The sequence below is a fragment of the Ambystoma mexicanum genome, chromosome 7p (genome assembly GCF_040938575.1).
Source record: "Ambystoma mexicanum isolate Mex_15411 chromosome 7p, UKY_AmexF1_1, whole genome shotgun sequence".
NCBI lineage: Eukaryota > Metazoa > Chordata > Amphibia > Caudata > Ambystomatidae > Ambystoma > Ambystoma mexicanum.
Genome location: NC_090939.1, coordinates 728,675,131 through 728,697,874, shown reverse-complemented (window position 1 = coordinate 728,697,874; position 22,744 = coordinate 728,675,131).

Genomic DNA, 22,744 nt, shown 5'->3' with positions numbered 1-22,744 from the left:
ATGCCTGTAAACCCCTTTTTTCCACCTCCAAAGTTTTCTATATTTTTGCAGGCCTAAGATGCACTTTAAGGCATTTTTGGGCTGCTAACATTTTCAGAACTTTCAGGGGTGTAGTATGCATTTTTTGTGCCAAAAATATTTTTGGGAATTTCAGTGGTCTAGGATGAGGGTTAATGCCCGTTTCACTCTGCAAATGTTTTTGGGGCATTCAGAGCTCTCTGACACAGATTTTGGCCCACCAACATTTTCTGGACTATAGGGGGTCTAGGATGCCTGTAAACCCCTTCTTTGGGCCTCCAAAGTTTTCAACATTTTTGCAGGCATAAAATGCATTTTAAGGTCTTTTTTGGGCTGCTAACATATTCTGAGCTTCAGGGGTATAGGTTGCATTTTTCGTGCCAAAAATATTTTTTGGAGTTTCAGTGGTCTAGGATGCGGGTTAATGCCCCCTTCAGGCTGCAAATGTTTTGGGACATTCAGAGCTCTCTGGCACAGATTTTGGCCCACCAACATTTTCTGGACTTTAGGGGTCTAGGATGCCTGTAAACCCCTTTTTTGGTCCTTCAAAGTTTTCAACATGTTTGCAGGCCTAAAATGCATTTTAAGGCATTTTTGGGCTGCTAACATTTTCAGAACTTTCAGGGGTGTAGTATGCATTTTTTGTGCCAAAAATATTTTTGGGAATGTCAGAGGTTTAGGATGCGGGTTAATGCCCGTTTCACTCTGCAAATGTTATTGGGACATTCAGGGCTCTCTGACACCATTTTTGGGCCACCAACATTTTCTGGACTTTAGGGGGTCTAGGATGCCTGTAAACCTCTTTTTTGGTCCTTCAAAGTTTTCAACATTTTTGCAGGCCTAAAATGCATTTTAAGGCCTTTTTTGGGCTGCTAACATATTCTGAGCTTTCAGGGGTGTAGGATGCATTTTTCGTGGCAAAAATAATTTTGGGAATTTCAGTGGTCTAGGATGCGAGTTAATGCCCCTTTCAGGCTGACAATGTTTTTGGGACATTCAGAGCTCTCTGACACAGATTTTGGCCCACCAACATTTTCTGGACTTTAGGGGGTCTAGGATGCCTGTAAACCCCTTTTTTGGTTCTTCAAAGTTTTCAACATTTTTGCAGGCCTAAAATGCATTTTAAGGCCTTTTTTGGGCTGCTAACATATTCTGAGCTTCATGGGTGTAGGATGTATTTTTCGTGCCAAAAATATTTTTGGGAATTGCAGTGGTCTAGGATGCGGGTTAATGCCCCTTTGAGGCTGCAAATGTTTTTGGGACATTCAGAGCTCTCTGACACAGATTTTGGCCCACCAACATTTTCTGGACTTTAGGGGGTCTAGATGCCTGTAAACCCTTTTTTTGGTCCTTCAAAGTTTTCAACATTTTTGCAGGCATAAAATGCATTTTAAGGTCTTTTTTGGGCTGCTAACATATTCTGAGCTTCAGGGGTATAGGTTGCATTTTTCGTGCCAAAAATATTTTTTGGAGTTTCAGTGGTCTAGGATGCGGGTTAATGCCCCCTTCAGGCTGCAAATGTTTTGGGACATTCAGAGCTCTCTGACACAGATTTTGGCCCACCAACATTTTCTGGACTTTAGGGGTCTAGGATGCCTGTAAACCCCTTTTTTGGTCCTTCAAAGTTTTCAACATGTTTGCAGGCCTAAAATGCATTTTAAGGCATTTTTGGGCTGCTAACATTTTCAGAACTTTCAGGGGTGTAGTATGCATTTTTTGTGCCAAAAATATTTTTGGGAATGTCAGAGGTTTAGGATGCGGGTTAATGCCCGTTTCACTCTGCAAATGTTATTGGGACATTCAGGGCTCTCTGACACCATTTTTGGGCCACCAACATTTTCTGGACTTTAGGGGGTCTAGGATGCCTGTAAACCTCTTTTTTGGTCCTTCAAAGTTTTCAACATTTTTGCAGGCCTAAAATGCATTTTAAGGCCTTTTTTGGGCTGCTAACATATTCTGAGCTTTCAGGGGTGTAGGATGCATTTTTCGTGGCAAAAATAATTTTGGGAATTTCAGTGGTCTAGGATGCGAGTTAATGCCCCTTTCAGGCTGACAATGTTTTTGGGACATTCAGAGCTCTCTGACACAGATTTTGGCCCACCAACATTTTCTGGACTTTAGGGGGTCTAGGATGCCTGTAAACCCCTTTTTTGGTCCTTCAAAGTTTTCAACATTTTTGCAGGCCTAAAAAGCATTTTAAGGCATTGTTTTGGCTGCTAACATTTTCAGAACATTCAGGGGTGTAGTATGCATTTTTTGTGGCAAAAATATTTTTGGGCATTTCAGTGGTCTAGGATGCGGGTTTGCCCCTTTCAGGCTGCAAATGTTTTTGGGACATTCAAGGCTCTCTGACACCATTTTTGGGCCACCAACATTTTCTGGACTTTAGGGGGTCTAGGATGCCTGTAAACCCCTTTTTTGGTTCTTCAAAGTTTTCAACATTTTTGCAGGCCTAAAATGCATTTTAAGGCCTTTTTTGGGCTGCTAACATATTCTGAGCTTCATGGGTGTAGGATGTATTTTTCGTGCCAAAAATATTTTTGGGAATTGCAGTGGTCTAGGATGCGGGTTAATGCCCCTTTGAGGCTGCAAATGTTTTTGGGACATTCAGAGCTCTCTGACACAGATTTTGGCCCACCAACATTTTCTGGACTTTAGGGGGTCTAGATGCCTGTAAACCCTTTTTTTGGTCCTTCAAAGTTTTCAACATTTCTGCAGGCCTAAAATGCATTTTAAGGCATTTTTGGGCTGCTAACATTTTCAGAACTTTCAGGGGTGTAGTATGCATTTTTTGTGCCAAAAATATTTTTGTGAATTTCAGTGGTCTAGGATGCGGGTTAATGCCCCTTTGAGGCTGCACATTTTTTGGGGACATTCAGGGCTCTCTGACACCATTTTTGGGCCACCAACATTTTCTGGACTTTAGGGGGTCTAGGATGCCTGTAAACCCCTTTTTTGGTCCTTCAAAGTTTTCAACATTTTTGCAGGCCTAAAATGCATTTTAAGGCCTTTTTTTGGGCTCCTAACATATTCTGAGCTTCATGGGTGTAGGATGCAGGGAATTTCAATGGTCTAGGATGCGGCTTAATGCCCCTTTCAGGCTGCAAATGTTTTTGGGACATTCAGGGCTCTCTGACACCATTTTTGGGCCACAACCATTTTCTGGACTTTAGGGGGTCTAGGATGCCTCTAAACCCCTTTTTTCCACCTCCAAAGTTTTCTACATTTTTGCAGGCCTAAAATGCACTTTAAGGCCTTTTTTGGGCTGCTAACATATTCTGAGCTTCATGGGTGTAGTATTCATTTTTTGTGCCAAAAATATTTTTGGGAATGTCAGAGGTCTAGGATGCGGGTTAATGCCTGTTTCACTCTGCAAATGTTTTTGGGACATTCAGGGCTCTCTGACACCATTTTTGGGCCACCAACATTTTCTGGACTTTAGGGGGTCTAGGATGCCTGTAAACCCCTTTTTTGGTCCTTCAAAGTTTTCAACATTTTTACGGACCTAAAATGCATTTTAAGGCATTTTTGGGCTGCTAACATTTTCAGAACTTTCAGGGGTGTAGTATGCATTTTTTGTGCCAAAAATATTTTTGGGAATTTCAGTGGTCTAGGATGCGGGTTAATGCCCCTTTGAGGCTGCATATGATTTTGGGACATTCAGGGCTCTCTGACACCATTTTTGGGCCACCAACATTTTCTGGACTTTAGGGGGTCTAGGATGCCTGTAAACCTCTTTTTTGGTCCTTCAAAGTTTTCAACATTTTTGCAGGCCTAAAATGCATTTTAAGGCCTTTTTTGGGCTGCTAACATATTCTGAGCTTTCAGGGGTGTAGGATGCATTTTTCGTGGCAAAAATATTTTTGGGAATTTCAGTGGTCTAGGATGCGAGTTAATGCCCCTTTCAGGCTGACAATGTTTTTGGGACATTCAGAGCTCTCTGACACAGATTTTGGCCCACCAACATTTTCTGGACTTTAGGGGGTCTAGGATGCCTGTAAACCCCTTTTTTGGTCCTTCAAAGTTTTCAACATTTTTGCAGGCCTAAAAAGCATTTTAAGGCATTTTTTTGGCTGCTAACATTTTCAGAACATTCAGGGGTGTAGTATGCATTTTTTGTGGCAAAAATATTTTTGGGCATTTCAGTGGTCTAGGATGCGGGTTTGCCCCTTTCAGGCTGCAAATGTTTTTGGGACATTCAAGGCTCTCTGACACCATTTTTGGGCCACCAACATTTTCTGGACTTTAGGGGGTCTAGGATGCCTGTAAACCCCTTTTTTGGTTCTTCAAAGTTTTCAACATTTTTGCAGGCCTAAAATGCATTTTAAGGCCTTTTTTGGGCTGCTAACATATTCTGAGCTTCATGGGTGTAGGATGTATTTTTCGTGCCAAAAATATTTTTGGGAATTGCAGTGGTCTAGGATGCGGGTTAATGCCCCTTTGAGGCTGCAAATGTTTTTGGGACATTCAGAGCTCTCTGACACAGATTTTGGCCCACCAACATTTTCTGGACTTTAGGGGGTCTAGGATGCCTGTAAACCCCTTTTTTGGTCCTTAAAAGTTTTCAACATTTTTGCAGGCCTAAAATGCATTTTAAGGCATTTTTGGGCTGCTAACATTTTCTGATCTTTCAGGGTTGTAGGATGAATTTTTTGTGCCAAAAATATTTTGGGGAATTTCAGTGGTCTAGGATGCGACTTAATGCCCCTTTCAGGCTGCAAATCTGTTTGGGACATTCAGAGCTCTCTGACACTGTTTTTGGGCCACCAACATTTTCTGGACTTTAGGGGGTCTAGGATGCCTGTAAACCCCTTTTTTCCACCTCCAAAGTTTTCTATATTTTTGCAGGCCTAAGATGCACTTTAAGGCATTTTTGGGCTGCTAACATTTTCAGAACTTTCAGGGGTGTAGTATGCATTTTTTGTGCCAAAAATATTTTTGGGAATTTCAGTGGTCTAGGATGAGGGTTAATGCCCGTTTCACTCTGCAAATGTTTTTGGGGCATTCAGAGCTCTCTGACACAGATTTTGGCCCACCAACATTTTCTGGACTATAGGGGGTCTAGGATGCCTGTAAACCCCTTCTTTGGGCCTCCAAAGTTTTCAACATTTTTGCAGGCATAAAATGCATTTTAAGGTCTTTTTTGGGCTGCTAACATATTCTGAGCTTCAGGGGTATAGGTTGCATTTTTCGTGCCAAAAATATTTTTTGGAGTTTCAGTGGTCTAGGATGCGGGTTAATGCCCCCTTCAGGCTGCAAATGTTTTGGGACATTCAGAGCTCTCTGGCACAGATTTTGGCCCACCAACATTTTCTGGACTTTAGGGGTCTAGGATGCCTGTAAACCCCTTTTTTGGTCCTTCAAAGTTTTCAACATGTTTGCAGGCCTAAAATGCATTTTAAGGCATTTTTGGGCTGCTAACATTTTCAGAACTTTCAGGGGTGTAGTATGCATTTTTTGTGCCAAAAATATTTTTGGGAATGTCAGAGGTTTAGGATGCGGGTTAATGCCCGTTTCACTCTGCAAATGTTATTGGGACATTCAGGGCTCTCTGACACCATTTTTGGGCCACCAACATTTTCTGGACTTTAGGGGGTCTAGGATGCCTGTAAACCTCTTTTTTGGTCCTTCAAAGTTTTCAACATTTTTGCAGGCCTAAAATGCATTTTAAGGCCTTTTTTGGGCTGCTAACATATTCTGAGCTTTCAGGGGTGTAGGATGCATTTTTCGTGGCAAAAATAATTTTGGGAATTTCAGTGGTCTAGGATGCGAGTTAATGCCCCTTTCAGGCTGACAATGTTTTTGGGACATTCAGAGCTCTCTGACACAGATTTTGGCCCACCAACATTTTCTGGACTTTAGGGGGTCTAGGATGCCTGTAAACCCCTTTTTTGGTTCTTCAAAGTTTTCAACATTTTTGCAGGCCTAAAATGCATTTTAAGGCCTTTTTTGGGCTGCTAACATATTCTGAGCTTCATGGGTGTAGGATGTATTTTTCGTGCCAAAAATATTTTTGGGAATTGCAGTGGTCTAGGATGCGGGTTAATGCCCCTTTGAGGCTGCAAATGTTTTTGGGACATTCAGAGCTCTCTGACACAGATTTTGGCCCACCAACATTTTCTGGACTTTAGGGGGTCTAGATGCCTGTAAACCCTTTTTTTGGTCCTTCAAAGTTTTCAACATTTTTGCAGGCATAAAATGCATTTTAAGGTCTTTTTTGGGCTGCTAACATATTCTGAGCTTCAGGGGTATAGGTTGCATTTTTCGTGCCAAAAATATTTTTTGGAGTTTCAGTGGTCTAGGATGCGGGTTAATGCCCCCTTCAGGCTGCAAATGTTTTGGGACATTCAGAGCTCTCTGACACAGATTTTGGCCCACCAACATTTTCTGGACTTTAGGGGTCTAGGATGCCTGTAAACCCCTTTTTTGGTCCTTCAAAGTTTTCAACATGTTTGCAGGCCTAAAATGCATTTTAAGGCATTTTTGGGCTGCTAACATTTTCAGAACTTTCAGGGGTGTAGTATGCATTTTTTGTGCCAAAAATATTTTTGGGAATGTCAGAGGTTTAGGATGCGGGTTAATGCCCGTTTCACTCTGCAAATGTTATTGGGACATTCAGGGCTCTCTGACACCATTTTTGGGCCACCAACATTTTCTGGACTTTAGGGGGTCTAGGATGCCTGTAAACCTCTTTTTTGGTCCTTCAAAGTTTTCAACATTTTTGCAGGCCTAAAATGCATTTTAAGGCCTTTTTTGGGCTGCTAACATATTCTGAGCTTTCAGGGGTGTAGGATGCATTTTTCGTGGCAAAAATAATTTTGGGAATTTCAGTGGTCTAGGATGCGAGTTAATGCCCCTTTCAGGCTGACAATGTTTTTGGGACATTCAGAGCTCTCTGACACAGATTTTGGCCCACCAACATTTTCTGGACTTTAGGGGGTCTAGGATGCCTGTAAACCCCTTTTTTGGTCCTTCAAAGTTTTCAACATTTTTGCAGGCCTAAAAAGCATTTTAAGGCATTGTTTTGGCTGCTAACATTTTCAGAACATTCAGGGGTGTAGTATGCATTTTTTGTGGCAAAAATATTTTTGGGCATTTCAGTGGTCTAGGATGCGGGTTTGCCCCTTTCAGGCTGCAAATGTTTTTGGGACATTCAAGGCTCTCTGACACCATTTTTGGGCCACCAACATTTTCTGGACTTTAGGGGGTCTAGGATGCCTGTAAACCCCTTTTTTGGTTCTTCAAAGTTTTCAACATTTTTGCAGGCCTAAAATGCATTTTAAGGCCTTTTTTGGGCTGCTAACATATTCTGAGCTTCATGGGTGTAGGATGTATTTTTCGTGCCAAAAATATTTTTGGGAATTGCAGTGGTCTAGGATGCGGGTTAATGCCCCTTTGAGGCTGCAAATGTTTTTGGGACATTCAGAGCTCTCTGACACAGATTTTGGCCCACCAACATTTTCTGGACTTTAGGGGGTCTAGATGCCTGTAAACCCTTTTTTTGGTCCTTCAAAGTTTTCAACATTTCTGCAGGCCTAAAATGCATTTTAAGGCATTTTTGGGCTGCTAACATTTTCAGAACTTTCAGGGGTGTAGTATGCATTTTTTGTGCCAAAAATATTTTTGTGAATTTCAGTGGTCTAGGATGCGGGTTAATGCCCCTTTGAGGCTGCACATTTTTTGGGGACATTCAGGGCTCTCTGACACCATTTTTGGGCCACCAACATTTTCTGGACTTTAGGGGGTCTAGGATGCCTGTAAACCCCTTTTTTGGTCCTTCAAAGTTTTCAACATTTTTGCAGGCCTAAAATGCATTTTAAGGCCTTTTTTTGGGCTCCTAACATATTCTGAGCTTCATGGGTGTAGGATGCAGGGAATTTCAATGGTCTAGGATGCGGCTTAATGCCCCTTTCAGGCTGCAAATGTTTTTGGGACATTCAGGGCTCTCTGACACCATTTTTGGGCCACAACCATTTTCTGGACTTTAGGGGGTCTAGGATGCCTCTAAACCCCTTTTTTCCACCTCCAAAGTTTTCTACATTTTTGCAGGCCTAAGATGCACTTTAAGGCCTTTTTTGGGCTGCTAACATATTCTGAGCTTCATGGGTGTAGTATTCATTTTTTGTGCCAAAAATATTTTTGGGAATGTCAGAGGTCTAGGATGCGGGTTAATGCCTGTTTCACTCTGCAAATGTTTTTGGGACATTCAGGGCTCTCTGACACCATTTTTGGGCCACCAACATTTTCTGGACTTTAGGGGGTCTAGGATGCCTGTAAACCCCTTTTTTGGTCCTTCAAAGTTTTCAACATTTTTACGGACCTAAAATGCATTTTAAGGCATTTTTGGGCTGCTAACATTTTCAGAACTTTCAGGGGTGTAGTATGCATTTTTTGTGCCAAAAATATTTTTGGGAATTTCAGTGGTCTAGGATGCGGGTTAATGCCCCTTTGAGGCTGCATATGATTTTGGGACATTCAGGGCTCTCTGACACCATTTTTGGGCCACCAACATTTTCTGGACTTTAGGGGGTCTAGGATGCCTGTAAACCTCTTTTTTGGTCCTTCAAAGTTTTCAACATTTTTGCAGGCCTAAAATGCATTTTAAGGCCTTTTTTGGGCTGCTAACATATTCTGAGCTTTCAGGGGTGTAGGATGCATTTTTCGTGGCAAAAATATTTTTGGGAATTTCAGTGGTCTAGGATGCGAGTTAATGCCCCTTTCAGTCTGACAATGTTTTTGGGACATTCAGAGCTCTCTGACACAGATTTTGGCCCACCAACATTTTCTGGACTTTAGGGGGTCTAGGATGCCTGTAAACCCCTTTTTTGGTCCTTCAAAGTTTTCAACATTTTTGCAGGCCTAAAAAGCATTTTAAGGCATTTTTTTGGCTGCTAACATTTTCAGAACATTCAGGGGTGTAGTATGCATTTTTTGTGGCAAAAATATTTTTGGGCATTTCAGTGGTCTAGGATGCGGGTTTGCCCCTTTCAGGCTGCAAATGTTTTTGGGACATTCAAGGCTCTCTGACACCATTTTTGGGCCACCAACATTTTCTGGACTTTAGGGGGTCTAGGATGCCTGTAAACCCCTTTTTTGGTTCTTCAAAGTTTTCAACATTTTTGCAGGCCTAAAATGCATTTTAAGGCCTTTTTTGGGCTGCTAACATATTCTGAGCTTCATGGGTGTAGGATGTATTTTTCGTGCCAAAAATATTTTTGGGAATTGCAGTGGTCTAGGATGCGGGTTAATGCCCCTTTGAGGCTGCAAATGTTTTTGGGACATTCAGAGCTCTCTGACACAGATTTTGGCCCACCAACATTTTCTGGACTTTAGGGGGTCTAGGATGCCTGTAAACCCCTTTTTTGGTCCTTAAAAGTTTTCAACATTTTTGCAGGCCTAAAATGCATTTTAAGGCATTTTTGGGCTGCTAACATTTTCTGATCTTTCAGGGTTGTAGGATGAATTTTTTGTGCCAAAAATATTTTGGGGAATTTCAGTGGTCTAGGATGCGACTTAATGCCCCTTTCAGGCTGCAAATCTGTTTGGGACATTCAGAGCTCTCTGACACTGTTTTTGGGCCACCAACATTTTCTGGACTTTAGGGGGTCTAGGATGCCTGTAAACCCCTTTTTTCCACCTCCAAAGTTTTCTATATTTTTGCAGGCCTAAGATGCACTTTAAGGCATTTTTGGGCTGCTAACATTTTCAGAACTTTCAGGGGTGTAGTATGCATTTTTTGTGCCAAAAATATTTTTGGGAATTTCAGTGGTCTAGGATGTGGGTTAATGCCCGTTTCACTCTGCAAATGTTTTTGGGGCATTCAGAGCTCTCTGACACAGATTTTGGCCCACCAACATTTTCTGGACTATAGGGGGTCTAGGATGCCTGTAAACCCCTTCTTTGGGCCTCCAAAGTTTTCAACATTTTTGCAGGCATAAAATGCATTTTAAGGTCTTTTTTGGGCTGCTAACATATTCTGAGCTTCAGGGGTATAGGTTGCATTTTTCGTGCCAAAAATATTTTTTGGAGTTTCAGTGGTCTAGGATGCGGGTTAATGCCCCCTTCAGGCTGCAAATGTTTTGGGACATTCAGAGCTCTCTGACACAGATTTTGGCCCACCAACATTTTCTGGACTTTAGGGGTCTAGGATGCCTGTAAACCCCTTTTTTGGTCCTTCAAAGTTTTCAACATGTTTGCAGGCCTAAAATGCATTTTAAGGCATTTTTGGGCTGCTAACATTTTCAGAACTTTCAGGGGTGTAGTATGCATTTTTTGTGCCAAAAATATTTTTGGGAATGTCAGAGGTTTAGGATGCGGGTTAATGCCCGTTTCACTCTGCAAATGTTATTGGGACATTCAGGGCTCTCTGACACCATTTTTGGGCCACCAACATTTTCTGGACTTTAGGGGGTCTAGGATGCCTGTAAACCTCTTTTTTGGTCCTTCAAAGTTTTCAACATTTTTGCAGGCCTAAAATGCATTTTAAGGCCTTTTTTGGGCTGCTAACATATTCTGAGCTTTCAGGGGTGTAGGATGCATTTTTCGTGGCAAAAATATTTTTGGGAATTTCAGTGGTCTAGGATGCGAGTTAATGCCCCTTTCAGGCTGACAATGTTTTTGGGACATTCAGAGCTCTCTGACACAGATTTTGGCCCACCAACATTTTCTGGACTTTAGGGGGTCTAGGATGCCTGTAAACCCCTTTTTTGGTCCTTCAAAGTTTTCAACATTTTTGCAGGCCTAAAAAGCATTTTAAGGCATTTTTTTGGCTGCTAACATTTTCAGAACATTCAGGGGTGTAGTATGCATTTTTTGTGGCAAAAATATTTTTGGGCATTTCAGTGGTCTAGGATGCGGGTTTGCCCCTTTCAGGCTGCAAATGTTTTTGGGACATTCAAGGCTCTCTGACACCATTTTTGGGCCACCAACATTTTCTGGACTTTAGGGGGTCTAGGATGCCTGTAAACCCCTTTTTTGGTTCTTCAAAGTTTTCAACATTTTTGCAGGCCTAAAATGCATTTTAAGGCCTTTTTTGGGCTGCTAACATATTCTGAGCTTCATGGGTGTAGGATGTATTTTTCGTGCCAAAAATATTTTTGGGAATTGCAGTGGTCTAGGATGCGGGTTAATGCCCCTTTGAGGCTGCAAATGTTTTTGGGACATTCAGAGCTCTCTGACACAGATTTTGGCCCACCAACATTTTCTGGACTTTAGAGGGTCTAGATGCCTGTAAACCCTTTTTTTGGTCCTTCAAAGTTTTCAACATTTTTGCAGGCATAAAATGCATTTTAAGGTCTTTTTTGGGCTGCTAACATATTCTGAGCTTCAGGGGTATAGGTTGCATTTTTCGTGCCAAAAATATTTTTTGGAGTTTCAGTGGTCTAGGATGCGGGTTAATGCCCCCTTCAGGCTGCAAATGTTTTGGGACATTCAGAGCTCTCTGACACAGATTTTGGCCCACCAACATTTTCTGGACTTTAGGGGTCTAGGATGCCTGTAAACCCCTTTTTTGGTCCTTCAAAGTTTTCAACATGTTTGCAGGCCTAAAATGCATTTTAAGGCATTTTTGGGCTGCTAACATTTTCAGAACTTTCAGGGGTGTAGTATGCATTTTTTGTGCCAAAAATATTTTTGTGAATTTCAGTGGTCTAGGATGCGGATTAATGCCCCTTTCAGGCTGCAAATGTTTTTGGGACATTCAGGGCTCTTTGACACCATTTTTGGGCCACAACCATTTTCTGGACTTTAGGGGGTCTAGGATGCCTGTAAACCCCTTTTTTGGACCTTCAAAGTTTTCAACATTGTTGTAGGCTTAAGATGCATTTTAAGTCCTTTTTTTGAGATGCCAACATTTTCTGATCTTTCAGGGTTGTAGGGCTCATTTTTTGTGCCAAAAATATTTTTGGGAATTTCAGTGGTCTGGGATGTGGGTTAGTGCCACTTTCAGGCTGCAAATGTTGTTGGGACATTCAGAGCTCTCTGACACCGATTTTGGCCCACCAACATTTTCTGTACTTTAGGGGGTCTAGGATGCCTGTAAACCCCTTTTTTGGGCCTTCAAAGTTTTCAACATTTTTGCGGGCTTAAAATGCATTTTAAGGCCTTTTTTGGGCTGCTAACATATTCTGAGCCTTAGGGGTGTAGGATGCATTTTTCGTGCCAAAAATATTTTTGGGAATTTCAGTGGTCTAGGATGCGACTTAATGCCCCTTTCAGGCTGCAAATCTGTTTGGGACATTCAGAGCTCTCTGACACCGTTTTTGGGCCACCAACATTTTCTGGACTTTACGTGGTCTAGGATGCCTGTAAACCCCTTTTTTGGTCCTTCAAAGTTTTCAACATTTTTGCAGGCCTAAAATGCATTTTAAGGCCTTTTTTGGGCTGCTAACATATTCTGAGCTTTCAGGGGTGTAGGATGCATTTTTTGTGCCAAAAATATTTTTGGGAATTTCAGTGGTCTAGGATGCGGGTTAATGCCCCTTTAAGGGTGCAAATGTTTTTGGAGCATTCAGGGCTCTCTGACACCATTTTTGGGCCACAACCATTTTCTGGACTTTAGGGGGTCTAGGATGCCTGTAAACTCCTTTTTTGGTCCTTCAAAGTTTTCAACATTTTTGCAGGCCTAAAATGCATTTTAAGGCATTTTTGGGCTGCTAACATTTTCAGAACTTTCAGGGGTGTAGTATGCATTTTTTGTGCCAAAAATATTTTTGGGAATGTCAGAGGTTTAGGATGCGGGTTAATGCCCCTTTCAGGCTGCAAATGTTTTTGGGACATTCAGGACTCTCTGACACCATTTTCGGGCCACCAACATTTTCTGGACTTTAGGGGGTCTAGGATGCCTGTAACCCCTTTTTTGGGCCTCCAAAGTTTTCAACATTTTTGCACGCCTAAAATGCATATTAAGGCATTTTTGGGCTGCTAACATTTTCAGAACTTTCAGGGGTGTATGATGCATTTTTCGTGGCAAAAATATTTTTGGGAATTTCAGTGGTCTAGGATGCGACTTAATGCCCCTTTCAGGCTGACAATGTTTTTGGGACATTCAGAGCTCTCTGACACAGATTTTGGCCCACCAACATTTTCTGGACTTTAGGGGGTCTAGGATGCCTGTAAACCCCTTTTTTGGTCCTTCAAAGTTTTCAACATTTGTGCAGGCCTAAGAAGCATTTTAAGTCCTTTTTTTGAGCTGCCAACATTTTCTGATCTTTCAGGGTTGTAGGATGAATTTTTTGTGCCAAAAATATTTTGGGGAATTTCAGTGGTCTAGGATGCGACTTAATGCCCCTTTCAGGCTGCAAATCTGTTTGGGACATTCAGAGCTCTCTGACACTGTTTTTGGGCCACCAACATTTTCTGGACTTTAGGGGGTCTAGGATGCCTGTAAACCCCTTTTTTCCACCTCCAAAGTTTTCTATATTTTTGCAGGCCTAAGATGCACTTTAAGGCATTTTTGGGCTGCTAACATTTTCAGAACTTTCAGGGGTGTAGTATGCATTTTTTGTGCCAAAAATATTTTTGGGAATTTCAGTGGTCTAGGATGTGGGTTAATGCCCGTTTCACTCTGCAAATGTTTTTGGGGCATTCAGAGCTCTCTGACACAGATTTTGGCCCACCAACATTTTCTGGACTATAGGGGGTCTAGGATGCCTGTAAACCCCTTCTTTGGGCCTCCAAAGTTTTCAACATTTTTGCAGGCATAAAATGCATTTTAAGGTCTTTTTTGGGCTGCTAACATATTCTGAGCTTCAGGGGTATAGGTTGCATTTTTCGTGCCAAAAATATTTTTTGGAGTTTCAGTGGTCTAGGATGCGGGTTAATGCCCCCTTCAGGCTGCAAATGTTTTGGGACATTCAGAGCTCTCTGACACAGATTTTGGCCCACCAACATTTTCTGGACTTTAGGGGTCTAGGATGCCTGTAAACCCCTTTTTTGGTCCTTCAAAGTTTTCAACATGTTTGCAGGCCTAAAATGCATTTTAAGGCATTTTTGGGCTGCTAACATTTTCAGAACTTTCAGGGGTGTAGTATGCATTTTTTGTGCCAAAAATATTTTTGGGAATGTCAGAGGTTTAGGATGCGGGTTAATGCCCGTTTCACTCTGCAAATGTTATTGGGACATTCAGGGCTCTCTGACACCATTTTTGGGCCACCAACATTTTCTGGACTTTAGGGGGTCTAGGATGCCTGTAAACCTCTTTTTTGGTCCTTCAAAGTTTTCAACATTTTTGCAGGCCTAAAATGCATTTTAAGGCCTTTTTTGGGCTGCTAACATATTCTGAGCTTTCAGGGGTGTAGGATGCATTTTTCGTGGCAAAAATAATTTTGGGAATTTCAGTGGTCTAGGATGCGAGTTAATGCCCCTTTCAGGCTGACAATGTTTTTGGGACATTCAGAGCTCTCTGACACAGATTTTGGCCCACCAACATTTTCTGGACTTTAGGGGGTCTAGGATGCCTGTAAACCCCTTTTTTGGTTCTTCAAAGTTTTCAACATTTTTGCAGGCCTAAAATGCATTATAAGGCCTTTTTTAGGCTGCTAACATATTCTGAGCTTCATGGGTGTAGGATGTATTTTTCGTGCCAAAAATATTTTTGGGAATTGCAGTGGTCTAGGATGCGGGTTAATGCCCCTTTGAGGCTGCAAATGTTTTTGGGACATTCAGAGCTCTCTGACACAGATTTTGGCCCACCAACATTTTCTGGACTTTAGAGGGTCTAGATGCCTGTAAACCCTTTTTTTGGTCCTTCAAAGTTTTCAACATTTTTGCAGGCATAAAATGCATTTTAAGGTCTTTTTTGGGCTGCTAACATATTCTGAGCTTCAGGGGTATAGGTTGCATTTTTCGTGCCAAAAATATTTTTTGGAGTTTCAGTGGTCTAGGATGCGGGTTAATGCCCCCTTCAGGCTGCAAATGTTTTGGGACATTCAGAGCTCTCTGACACAGATTTTGGCCCACCAACATTTTCTGGACTTTAGGGGTCTAGGATGCCTGTAAACCCCTTTTTTGGTCCTTCAAAGTTTTCAACATGTTTGCAGGCCTAAAATGCATTTTAAGGCATTTTTGGGCTGCTAACATTTTCAGAACTTTCAGGGGTGTAGTATGCATTTTTTGTGCCAAAAATATTTTTGGGAATGTCAGAGGTTTAGGATGCGGGTTAATGCCCGTTTCACTCTGCAAATGTTATTGGGACATTCAGGGCTCTCTGACACCATTTTTGGGCCACCAACATTTTCTGGACTTTAGGGGGTCTAGGATGCCTGTAAACCTCTTTTTTGGTCCTTCAAAGTTTTCAACATTTTTGCAGGCCTAAAATGCATTTTAAGGCCTTTTTTGGGCTGCTAACATATTCTGAGCTTTCAGGGGTGTAGGATGCATTTTTCGTGGCAAAAATAATTTTGGGAATTTCAGTGGTCTAGGATGCGAGTTAATGCCCCTTTCAGGCTGACAATGTTTTTGGGACATTCAGAGCTCTCTGACACAGATTTTGGCCCACCAACATTTTCTGGACTTTAGGGGGTCTAGGATGCCTGTAAACCCCTTTTTTGGTCCTTCAAAGTTTTCAACATTTTTGCAGGCCTAAAAAGCATTTTAAGGCATTGTTTTGGCTGCTAACATTTTCAGAACATTCAGGGGTGTAGTATGCATTTTTTGTGGCAAAAATATTTTTGGGCATTTCAGTGGTCTAGGATGCGGGTTTGCCCCTTTCAGGCTGCAAATGTTTTTGGGACATTCAAGGCTCTCTGACACCATTTTTGGGCCACCAACATTTTCTGGACTTTAGGGGGTCTAGGATGCCTGTAAACCCCTTTTTTGGTTCTTCAAAGTTTTCAACATTTTTGCAGGCCTAAAATGCATTTTAAGGCCTTTTTTGGGCTGCTAACATATTCTGAGCTTCATGGGTGTAGGATGTATTTTTCGTGCCAAAAATATTTTTGGGAATTGCAGTGGTCTAGGATGCGGGTTAATGCCCCTTTGAGGCTGCAAATGTTTTTGGGACATTCAGAGCTCTCTGACACAGATTTTGGCCCACCAACATTTTCTGGACTTTAGGGGGTCTAGATGCCTGTAAACCCTTTTTTTGGTCCTTCAAAGTTTTCAACATTTTTGCAGGCCTAAAATGCATTTTAAGGCATTTTTGGGCTGCTAACATTTTCAGAACTTTCAGGGGTGTAGTATGCATTTTTTGTGCCAAAAATATTTTTGTGAATTTCAGTGGTCTAGGATGCGGGTTAATGCCCCTTTGAGGCTGCACATTTTTTGGGGACATTCAGGGCTCTCTGACACCATTTTTGGGCCACCAACATTTTCTGGACTTTAGGGGGTCTAGGATGCCTGTAAACCCCTTTTTTGGTCCTTCAAAGTTTTCAACATTTTTGCAGGCCTAAAATGCATTTTAAGGCCTTTTTTTGGGCTCCTAACATATTCTGAGCTTCATGGGTGTAGGATGCAGGGAATTTCAATGGTCTAGGATGCGGCTTAATGCCCCTTTCAGGCTGCAAATGTTTTTGGGACATTCAGGGCTCTCTGACACCATTTTTGGGCCACAACCATTTTCTGGACTTTAGGGGGTCTAGGATGCCTCTAAACCCCTTTTTTCCACCTCCAAAGTTTTCTACATTTTTGCAGGCCTAAGATGCACTTTAAGGCCTTTTTTGGGCTGCTAACATATTCTGAGCTTCATTGGTGTAGTATTCATTTTTTGTGCCAAAAATATTTTTGGGAATGTCAGAGGTCTAGGATGCGGGTTAATGCCTGTTTCACTCTGCAAATGTTTTTGGGACATTCAGGGCTCTCTGACACCATTTTTGGGCCACCAACATTTTCTGGACTTTAGGGGGTCTAGGATGCCTGTAAACCCCTTTTTTGGTCCTTCAAAGTTTTCAACATTTTTACGGACCTAAAATGCATTTTAAGGCATTTTTGGGCTGCTAACATTTTCAGAACTTTCAGGGGTGTAGTATGCATTTTTTGTGCCAAAAATATTTTTGGGAATTTCAGTGGTCTAGGATGCGGGTTAATGCCCCTTTGAGGCTGCATATGATTTTGGGACATTCAGGGCTCTCTGACACCATTTTTGGGCCACCAACATTTTCTGGACTTTAGGGGGTCTAGGATGCCTGTAAACCTCTTTTTTGGTCCTTCAAAGTTTTCAACATTTTTGCAGGCCTAAAATGCATTTTAAGGCCTTTTTTGGGCTGCTAACATATTCTGAGCTTTCAGGGGTGTAGGATGCATTTTTCGTGGCAAAAATATTTTTGGGAATTTCAGTGGTCTAGGATGCGAGTTAATGCCCCTTTCAGGCTGACAATGTTTTTGGGACATTCAGAGCTCTCTGACACAGATTTTGGCCCACCAACATTTTCTGGACTTTAGGGGGTCTAGGATGCCTGTAAACCCCTTTTTTGGTCCTTCAAAGTTTTCAACATTTTTGCAGGCCTAAAAAGCATTTTAAGGCATTTTTTTGGCTGCTAACATTTTCAGAACATTCAGGGGTGTAGTATGCATTTTTTGTGGCAAAAATATTTTTGGGCATTTCAGTGGTCTAGGATGCGGGTTTGCCCCTTTCAGGCTGCAAATGTTTTTGGGACATTCAAGGCTCTCTGACACCATTTTTGGGCCACCAACATTTTCTGGACTTTAGGGGGTCTAGGATGCCTGTAAACCCCTTTTTTGGTTCTTCAAAGTTTTCAACATTTTTGCAGGCCTAAAATGCATTTTAAGGCCTTTTTTGGGCTGCTAACATATTCTGAGCTTCATGGGTGTAGGATGTATTTTTCGTGCCAAAAATATTTTTGGGAATTGCAGTGGTCTAGGATGCGGGTTAATGCCCCTTTGAGGCTGCAAATGTTTTTGGGACATTCAGAGCTCTCTGACACAGATTTTGGCCCACCAACATTTTCTGGACTTTAGGGGGTCTAGGATGCCTGTAAACCCCTTTTTTGGTCCTTAAAAGTTTTCAACATTTTTGCAGGCCTAAAATGCATTTTAAGGCATTTTTGGGCTGCTAACATTTTCTGATCTTTCAGGGTTGTAGGATGAATTTTTTGTGCCAAAAATATTTTGGGGAATTTCAGTGGTCTAGGATGCGACTTAATGCCCCTTTCAGGCTGCAAATCTGTTTGGGACATTCAGAGCTCTCTGACACTGTTTTTGGGCCACCAACATTTTCTGGACTTTAGGGGGTCTAGGATGCCTGTAAACCCCTTTTTTCCACCTCCAAAGTTTTCTATATTTTTGCAGGCCTAAGATGCACTTTAAGGCATTTTTGGGCTGCTAACATTTTCAGAACTTTCAGGGGTGTAGTATGCATTTTTTGTGCCAAAAATATTTTTGGGAATTTCAGTGGTCTAGGATGTGGGTTAATGCCCGTTTCACTCTGCAAATGTTTTTGGGGCATTCAGAGCTCTCTGACACAGATTTTGGCCCACCAACATTTTCTGGACTATAGGGGGTCTAGGATGCCTGTAAACCCCTTCTTTGGGCCTACAAAGTTTTCAACATTTTTGCAGGCATAAAATGCATTTTAAGGTCTTTTTTGGGCTGCTAACATATTCTGAGCTTCAGGGGTATAGGTTGCATTTTTCGTGCCAAAAATATTTTTTGGAGTTTCAGTGGTCTAGGATGCGGGTTAATGCCCCCTTCAGGCTGCAAATGTTTTGGGACATTCAGAGCTCTCTGACACAGATTTTGGCCCACCAACATTTTCTGGACTTTAGGGGTCTAGGATGCCTGTAAACCCCTTTTTTGGTCCTTCAAAGTTTTCAACATGTTTGCAGGCCTAAAATGCATTTTAAGGCATTTTTGAGCTGCTAACATTTTCAGAACTTTCAGGGGTGTAGTATGCATTTTTTGTGCCAAAAATATTTTTGGGAATGTCAGAGGTTTAGGATGCGGGTTAATGCCCGTTTCACTCTGCAAATGTTATTGGGACATTCAGGGCTCTCTGACACCATTTTTGGGCCACCAACATTTTCTGGACTTTAGGGGGTCTAGGATGCCTGTAAACCTCTTTTTTGGTCCTTCAAAGTTTTCAACATTTTTGCAGGCCTAAAATGCATTTTAAGGCCTTTTTTGGGCTGCTAACATATTCTGAGCTTTCAGGGGTGTAGGATGCATTTTTCGTGGCAAAAATATTTTTGGGAATTTCAGTGGTCTAGGATGCGAGTTAATGCCCCTTTCAGGCTGACAATGTTTTTGGGACATTCAGAGCTCTCTGACACAGATTTTGGCCCACCAACATTTTCTGGACTTTAGGGGGTCTAGGATGCCTGTAAACCCCTTTTTTGGTCCTTCAAAGTTTTCAACATTTTTGCAGGCCTAAAAAGCATTTTAAGGCATTTTTTTGGCTGCTAACATTTTCAGAACATTCAGGGGTGTAGTATGCATTTTTTGTGGCAAAAATATTTTTGGGCATTTCAGTGGTCTAGGATGCGGGTTTGCCCCTTTCAGGCTGCAAATGTTTTTGGGACATTCAAGGCTCTCTGACACCATTTTTGGGCCACCAACATTTTCTGGACTTTAGGGGGTCTAGGATGCCTGTAAACCCCTTTTTTGGTTCTTCAAAGTTTTCAACATTTTTGCAGGCCTAAAATGCATTTTAAGGCCTTTTTTGGGCTGCTAACATATTCTGAGCTTCATGGGTGTAGGATGTATTTTTCGTGCCAAAAATATTTTTGGGAATTGCAGTGGTCTAGGATGCGGGTTAATGCCCCTTTCAGGCTGCAAATGTTTTTGGGACATTCAGGACTCTCTGACACCATTTTCGGGCCACCAACATTTTCTGGACTTTAGGGGGTCTAGGATGCCTGTAAACCCCTTTTTTGGGCCTCCAAAGTTTTCAACATTTTTGTAGGCATAAAATGCATTTTAAGGTCTTTTTTGGGCTGCTAACATATTCTGAGCTTCAGGGGTATAGGTTGCATTTTTCGTGCCAAAAATATTTTTTGGAGTTTGAGTGGTCTAGGGTGCGGGTTAATGCCCCTTTCAGGCTGCAAATGTATTGGGACATTCAGAGCTCTCTGACACAGATTTTGGCCCACCAACATTTTCTGGACTTTAGGGGTCTAGGATGCCTGTAAACCCCTTTTTTGGTCCTTCAAAGTTTTCAACATGTTTGCAGGCCTAAAATGCATTTTAAGGCATTTTTGGGCTGCTAACATTTTCAGAACTTTCAGGGGTGTAGTATGCATTTTTTGTGCCAAAAATATTTTTGGGAATTTCAGTGGTCTAGGATGCGGGTTAATGCCCGTTTCACTCTACAAATGTTTTTGGAGCATTGAGGGCTCTCTGACACAGATTTTGGCCCACCAACGTTTTCTGGACTTTAGGGGGTCTAGGATGCCTGTAAACCCCTTTTTTGGTCCTTCAAAGTTTTCAACATTTTTGCAGGCCTAAAATGCATTTTAAGGCATTTTTGGGCTGCTAACATTTTCAGAACTTTCAGGGGTGTAGTATGCATTTTTTGTGCCAAAAATATTTTTGTGAATTTCAGTGGTCTAGGATGCGGGTTAATGCCCCTTTGAGGCTGCAAATGTTTTTTGGACATTCAGGGCTCTCTGACACAATTTTTGGGGCACCAACATTTTCTGGACTTTAGGGGGTCTAGGATGCCTGTAAACTCCTTTTTTGGTCATTCAAAGTTTTCAACATTTTTGCAGGCCTAAAATGCATTTTAAGGCATTTTTGGGCTGCTAACATTTTCAGAACTTTCAGGGGTGTAGTATGCATTTTTTGTGCCAAAAATATTTTTGTGAATTTCAGTGGTCTAGGATGCGGATTAATGCCCCTTTCAGGCTGCAAATGTTTTTGGGACATTCAGGGCTCTTTGACACCATTTTTGGGCCACAACCATTTTCTGGACTTTAGGGGGTCTAGGATGCCTGTAAACCCCTTTTTTGGACCTTCAAAGTTTTCAACATTGTTGTAGGCTTAAGATGCATTTTAAGTCCTTTTTTTGAGATGCCAACATTTTCTGATCTTTCAGGGTTGTAGGGCTCATTTTTTGTGCCAAAAATATTTTTGGGAATTTCAGTGGTCTGGGATGTGGGTTAGTGCCACTTTCAGGCTGCAAATGTTGTTGGGACATTCAGAGCTCTCTGACACCGATTTTGGCCCACCAACATTTTCTGTACTTTAGGGGGTCTAGGATGCCTGTAAACCCCTTTTTTGGGCCTTCAAAGTTTTCAACATTTTTGCGGGCTTAAAATGCATTTTAAGGCCTTTTTTGGGCTGCTAACATATTCTGAGCCTTAGGGGTGTAGGATGCATTTTTCGTGCCAAAAATATTTTTGGGAATTTCAGTGGTCTAGGATGCGACTTAATGCCCCTTTCAGGCTGCAAATCTGTTTGGGACATTCAGAGCTCTCTGACACCGTTTTTGGGCCACCAACATTTTCTGGACTTTACGTGGTCTAGGATGCCTGTAAACCCCTTTTTTGGTCCTTCAAAGTTTTCAACATTTTTGCAGGCCTAAAATGCATTTTAAGGCCTTTTTTGGGCTGCTAACATATTCTGAGCTTCATGGGTGTAGGATGCATTTTTCGTGCCAAAAATATTTTTGGGAATTTCAGTGGTCTAGGATGCGGGTTAATGCCCCTTTGAGGCTGCAAATGTTTTTGGGACATTCAGAGCTCTCTGACACAGATTTTGGCCCACCAACATTTTCTGGACTTTAGGGGGTCTAGGATGCCTCTAAACCCCTTTTTTCGGCCTCCAAAATTTTCAACATTTTTGCAGGCTTAAAATGCATTTTAAGGTCTTTTTTGGGCTGCTAACATATTCTGAGCTTTCAGGGGTGTAGGATGCATTTTTTGTGCCAAAAATATTTTTGGGAATTTCAGTGGTCTAGGATGCGGGTTAATGCCCCTTTAAGGGTGCAAATGTTTTTGGAGCATTCAGGGCTCTCTGACACCATTTTTGGGCCACAACCATTTTCTGGACTTTAGGGGGTCTAGGATGCCTGTAAACTCCTTTTTTGGTCCTTCAAAGTTTTCAACATTTTTGCAGGCCTAAAATGCATTTTAAGGCATTTTTGGGCTGCTAACATTTTCAGAACTTTCAGGGGTGTAGTATGCATTTTTTGTGCCAAAAATATTTTTGGGAATGTCAGAGGTTTAGGATGCGGGTTAATGCCCCTTTCAGGCTGCAAATGTTTTTGGGACATTCAGGACTCTCTGACACCATTTTCGGGCCACCAACATTTTCTGGACTTTAGGGGGTCTAGGATGCCTGTAACCCCTTTTTTGGGCCTCCAAAGTTTTCAACATTTTTGCACGCCTAAAATGCATATTAAGGCATTTTTGGGCTGCTAACATTTTCAGAACTTTCAGGGGTGTATGATGCATTTTTCGTGGCAAAAATATTTTTGGGAATTTCAGTGGTCTAGGATGCGACTTAATGCCCCTTTCAGGCTGACAATGTTTTTGGGACATTCAGAGCTCTCTGACACAGATTTTGGCCCACCAACATTTTCTGGACTTTAGGGGGTCTAGGATGCCTGTAAACCCCTTTTTTGGTCCTTCAAAGTTTTCAACATTTGTGCAGGCCTAAGAAGCATTTTAAGTCCTTTTTTTGAGCTGCCAACATTTTCTGATCTTTCAGGGTTGTAGGATGAATTTTTTGTGCCAAAAATATTTTGGGGAATTTCAGTGGTCTAGGATGCGACTTAATGCCCCTTTCAGGCTGCAAATCTGTTTGGGACATTCAGAGCTCTCTGACACTGTTT